The following is a 6,000-nucleotide window of genomic DNA, read 5'->3' as shown; positions in this document are numbered from 1 at the left end:
ATATTGAAACCATATCACTGATACACTGATCTTTACGGTTAAAGTGTGAAAACTGAATCATAATCAACAAGCAGCTTAAATCTGCTGAAAACTCCAGTGAATTATACAAATACAGAACTGGAGATGTTGCAAGCGATCGAAGAGAAGAAGCGAAACCCCAGATGAGTTTCACTGCGTGAGCAGCACCGAAGTCCACGTCAGAAGATGTTCCACGGAGCCATGACAGCCGGGCTTTCACTGGCAGCGCTCCACCTGGCTGGTGTGCTGCAGGCAGCGAGGTTTGGGAAAGCCGCTTAGATGGAGGGAATAATGCTCCTGGGCAATAATAAGGAATTTATTTCCCCTATTTTTTAAGTGCAAACCATAAAAATTAAACAGAATTTGATTGATAAATGATCCTCTTATTATATTGACCAATACTTGAGTTTCAACCTACAAATATGGAAACCAAATGGATACGAAAGATGGTTCAAATATGGTTCAAACTATTTCCGATCAGCTTGTGAAGGGATTTGTTCGTTTGGTTTGATGTACACTGATATACTCTAGGTCACATTATAGGCAGCTGTGTTTACTGCTATTACTAGTTTTATTTTACTACTAATAATGAACATGAGCAACTTTATAGCACTTTTAAAAACTAATGTACAAAAAAATTTACAATATATTTAAGAAAAAAAAAAGATTTAACTGATACCGTCACATGACCCCGTCTGTGTCCACGTGAGCTGCGCGTAATTTGCGCTTTGAGGGCGCGCGAGTCCCCGCGAGTCCCGTAGAAGCGACACATGACAGGCACCTGTATCAGACACAGGTGGATCTCAGGTAAAGCTTGGCTGTAGTTTATTCATGGTAAACTGGCGTCTGTTGGTTGGAGCCAAAATGCCTCTGGACAAACTTTGTGTGAAGATAATAACTCGAGAAAAACCCGCCCAATCGGCGCAACACGATGAAGTTTTGAAGCACTTTCAACTTGCACACCCGAAAAAAAAACCCGAAGAAGAAGAACTTGCGCGCTTGAAGACGAGAACCGGAAGTGACATCAGGTCACGTGTGTCAGCTTGAATATTACTCAGCACAGCCCGCCAACACTATCAGGTGTTTGATGAAGGAACCATCCGGACCAGTCTGACTGTGAAAAACAGTTCTTCACTCGGTCAATATGCGAACAAGAAAAAGACTAATTAGAGGAAAATGTGTGTGGTCAGTGTTTGACATTCAGACCTGTGGGAGAAAAAGAGGAAAACCAAATGTGTGAAAATGAAAACTGGCAGTGGACTGAAAACTTACAGCCCAGTAAAGATCCAACCGACCGAGTCCTCCAACATTCAGGCATCTGACTTCACCCAAGGCAGGAGGGTCACCTGAGGAAAGGTAAGCTGTGTACGTGGGGGAATAAAGTCAATGATACTCAGGCAAAAGTACAAGTACATGCCAAAAATATACTCAGTAGTCTACAAGTACTATTTTAACTTATTTACTAGTACTACTTGAGTGAAGAATTTGCACTTAATGACCATAGTAGTGGTACTGCAGTAAGGAAGTGATTTCTCAGAGTTTCAGATAAAAACAAAGTATTTAAACACTAGAGGATTTGATGCTGTTGATAAAGCGAATGCACAGGTCTGGTCCAGATTTGTTCCACTTCATAAATACAATTTCTGCAGAAATCTCAAATGTTCAGGTCTTGTTCAGAATAATTCACCACTTCCGAAAACTGTGGACAAATCAACATGTGTTTCTTCTATTCTGTAATTGCCCCTGTAGTTGTTCAAAAGATGGGACAAATGAATCAGGAGGGACGGATCTGAGGAGTTTGCAGTCTAAATCAATCCAGGACAAGCCCACTTTACAGTGTGGTAGCTATTTCTCCCAGTGGCCTTTCCACTGTAAGACCCCCCCCCCTTTAAAGAGGGTGGGGGAGTGGAATTGAAACTGGACAAACATGTTTAGCACGAACACTCTACCAAGACTGTTCGTTTCTTCATTTCTCCTCACATCCAACTTACGTTTGCATTTAGCCTGTAGATGCTTTTATCCAAAGTGACTTAAACTGAGGTACAAAGCAGCACAAGATCACAGTCATGGAGAAACCATCAAGGCAAAGTGCTGTGAGAAAAAAACGTTTAATGAAATGCAAATGTATGATAAGAGATTAGTTTTTAGACTGAAGTGCACAGGAAGTAGAAAAGTTGCGTTTTCAGGTTTTTTTTTAATATTGGGAAGGAGGCTGCTGAATATGTCGAGTTTGTTGCTCGTTCCACTCGTTGTGGGACCACTGAGCTGAGGTCTTTTGTGTGGTGACGGGTCCACCAGATTCTGTTTGTTAGTTCGAAGGATTGTAGACCTGGATGAGGGAGTTCAGGTAGGAAGCAGCTGTTGAGTTGACCACTCTGCACTGTAGGCGAGAGTCAGAGCTTTGAACCTGATTCAGGCAGCAACAAAATTCCAGTGCAGAGATCTGAACAGTGATGTGACACGTTTTTTGCTTTTGGGTTGGTGTAGATTTGGTGTAAAGTAAGGTTCAGTAAAGATACAGGAAAAGGTACAAGTACTTCAAAATTAAGTACAAGTACAGTAGTTGAGTGAATGTATTGAGGTTTAATAAAATTATACATGCATAAAGTTGAGGCTGGTAATATCTTCATGAATTTATGTTAAATATGAAAATGGCTTTCAGAGTTCCCTCCACCAAACAACGATCCACTCACGAAAATGTCCAATACATGTTTACAGATTTGAATTAAAAATGAAATGTTACAGATTTGGCTTCAGACTGAGTTTCCATTTTTGGAGCAGGTTCAGGAATGTTCCAAAGGAGTTGGTTCTTTTTGAACATTTCTCAAGTGCTTTAATTAGAAACTAACTGGCACATGTGTATCAGGATTCACTATTATGACAGACTTTGAGTGGTTTCTAGCTGTTTGTTTCAGCGGGACATGTAAGACACAGAGAAACATTGCGTCAGAACACAAAATCTGCCTTTCTTTCATTGGCAGCTTCTCCAGCTTGATGAATTCCGCAGTTTGAAGTTTTGGGTTTTTGATGTGCAGAGTATCTCACATTTATTGGAGTTTATGGACTGATCCCCTGTGTTCACTTCCTGGTTGAGAGTTAGAAGAGAAGATTGATGATTCTGCTTCTGTTCAGTGGAGGTTAACACATGTTCTAGGTTTAACGTGTAGGTAGCTGGACAAGTAAGAACACTGAGAATCCCTGCAACTTCTGTGCTAAATGCTGATATGCTCATGAGCATCGTGTTTAATAGTGCTACTTGCAGGTATTTCATTCCAAAAAAAAAATAAAAAAAATTGATGCTGGATCAAAATTAAAGTTCATTCCACAAAGGATAAATCATCTAGGTACCTTTTACACTGAGTTTGTTTCACTGACTTTCGGAACGTCACAGCAATTCAGCCAAACCCACCATGTGCAGGTTTTCCTACAGCCACACTGCTAATGACAAAATGAGTTTTGCAGTCAAACTGTTCTTGATGCACAGACATTAGCTCGTCCTCCGAGGGTCTTTCCCAAAATGTCAAACTTCAGGAAACAGTCGGTCATGTGGTAAACATGTTGGAATCTTGTCCCTGAAACACGAATACACAGACCTGATCTAACATCCCTTTGTGGCTGTGTGAAGTGCAGCAATACTCATCACGCAGCGGGAAATGGCATCTGATTCTTGCCATTTCTGTGATTGGATGCCTTTTGCGCTCAAACTGCTATCGGTGGATCAGTGTGTGCACACGCTGGTGTCATGTCCTGAGGTTCACGAGTGCCTATCTCTTCCCTGGGGCGGAGACCAGGCTGTTGACCTGGCTTCCTGCCACTGTTGCCATGATCAACATCATCCCATGCTGGTTTGTAGTGGGGTTGCCATGGTGATGACCGTTGATGTGCAGGATGTGCTCTGGTCTCCAATGTTTCAGACAGCTCGCGGTAGTGAAGGCGAGAGAGAGGAGCGGAGTTGCCAGACAGGCTATTTGCTCAAAGGGCAGGTGGATGAATCAGTGCAGCATTTTCCATCTCGGGCCCAGTACAGTAAGAATTCACGGGGCCAAAATATCAATCATCCCTGTAATTGAGTTAGTTTCCCACCCCCACCAACTCATTTGTTCATCAGCTAGTCTTCATTAGTGACCTATTGTTGTCGTCGCCTTCTAACCTCAGTTTCCTCACTGAAGTGAAAAATGAACATACAAATATGAATATTCAGCTCCTTCACTGGTGTGTTAGTTCCAGGTGCAGGAGCTGTGTGATGCTGACTGCATCCAAACGTCTCTAATAACTTCAGCCATTATTTGTCCCTCACCCTAGTGCCATCACATGGTTCACGTGTGGTTTGATGGAAATATGTCAGGGATGCTTTGGTCATGTGGTACCATAATATCCATGGACACATTCCACACACTCACTGCAAAACCATGAGAAGCAGCAGAAAGTAAACGTGAACAGTGTCAGGCTAATAAAACATTACACAACAAACCTTGGACGTATGAACCATCTGCTTTATTTTCAGGCACGTATGCAGTCGCTGCAGTGGCACTGAGGACAGTCCATGTGGACACATTTTTCGGGCTGTGCACGGTCATCTCTAGAGAGTCTGTCCCCACCCTCATGGACAGGGGTGAGGTGAAGTCACAGGACATGGAAACTATGAATTAACCTTAGAGATGAACTTTATGTCCACCTGTTTTTTTATTTTTATCTGTCACTTGTCCAAGAGGTTGTTGTCCATCACTTGATCTCCTGACTGTCCTCAGCGTCATCCGTAGCTTGTGTTTATTAGCAAATGTCCACTTGCCTGCGCACGGTGGTAAACATCACAGCTGAGTGTGTACAGTATGTTAGCACTGTAATTAAGAGACTGTTTCCATCCACACGGTGCTGCGACCACGTGTGCGGTTTTTATTTTACTCTCAGTTTTTGTTTGAAGGTCTTGGATTAAAACTCTAACACCACCTGCCACAGTGGAGGAAATGCTGTGAGGTGGTCGTGCATTGGTCCCTTTGGCCCCTCACCCTCAGACATCACCCTAGCATCATATAAGCCACTTGTCTTCTCCTTTTAGCTTCTTCTCCTCATCTCCATCATCTCCAGCCTTTTCCAGGCTGCAGCTGGAAGTGAAGATGTTGTAAATGAATTCCAGCAGGCTTCACTATTTTGCTATTTATAACCGTGATGAACGGGCTGGCACCGAGCTGGAATTCCATTTTAAAACCTGTAGGTATGTGGCGTTCAGGGACATTTCTGCTTTGGCCTGAGGTGACAAACCTGACAAAGACATCCACCGGCGCTCGCTGAGTGTCCTTATAATAAACGCCCCCCTACCCCCCACCGCCCGTCTCTGTTTCCGTGTCAGGCGGGGAGATGTGCTGCTCGGAGCGGCGCACAGCGTCTGTCGCCTCATATTGAGTTTCAACGCGGCAGCAGTCGGGGTTTCTCTCCGGGAGATCAGGTTCAAGCCGCGCCCGCCGCCTCCGTGCTCCTCTCCCCTCCCTCGCTGCTCTGCTCCCGCTCATCGCTGCCCTCTCTTCTCCCTCCACAGAGCCGCACTTTAGGTGCGACTTTCCTCGGCAGCGCTGCTCCGCCGTTCGCGGTGCGCCCGGAGCCGCGGAGTCATGAAGCGACGTTAGGAGGAGAAAGAGGAGAAGAGGTCGGAGGGAACAAATCATTCAGACTTAAGAGGAAGTAGAGACGACGTCGAAGGTAAGCGTGAACATTTAGATACTTTTTCACACAATTACTGCAGTGGAGCATCCTCTAGTACTGCACGGACTTGTCGGTGGGACTTGAAAGTGACTTTGGAAGAAGCCAACACCTCGATGCACTTTCAGGCTGTTACGTTTTAACCTCGGCTCGTTGTGTGGAGTTTCCCCACAGACAGACTCTACATCACCTCCACTTTCCAATAAGAGGCATTTTACAATGATCCGTAAGCGTCACATTGGCTCATTTATAGCATGTAATGCATTAAAAAAGCAGATTATTTATTAA

The 6,000-nt window shown here is 44.1% G+C and overlaps 1 protein-coding gene across 4 annotated transcripts in view; it reads left to right on the top strand.

Moving 5' to 3' along the window:
* The first annotated feature begins 5,300 nt into the window (after window positions 1–5,300).
* The window catches only part of LOC137107037 (SH3 and multiple ankyrin repeat domains protein 2-like), a 170,982-nt gene continuing 170,282 nt past the window's right edge, over window positions 5,301–6,000 (top strand). For 2 of the 4 annotated variants that reach the window (XR_010912068.1, XM_067491248.1), the window contains exon 1: window positions 5,301–5,712. The gene's annotated coding sequence lies outside the window, so the exon portion shown is untranslated. The remainder of the gene's footprint in view (window positions 5,713–6,000) is intronic. The other 2 variants (XM_067491247.1, XM_067491244.1) reach the window with 1 other exon arrangement.

This window comes from Channa argus, chromosome 2, assembly GCF_033026475.1.
Source record: "Channa argus isolate prfri chromosome 2, Channa argus male v1.0, whole genome shotgun sequence".
Lineage (NCBI taxonomy): Eukaryota > Metazoa > Chordata > Actinopteri > Anabantiformes > Channidae > Channa > Channa argus.
The sequence above is the reverse complement of the archived record's forward strand: the minus strand, read 5'-3'. Positions and strand labels throughout refer to the sequence as shown.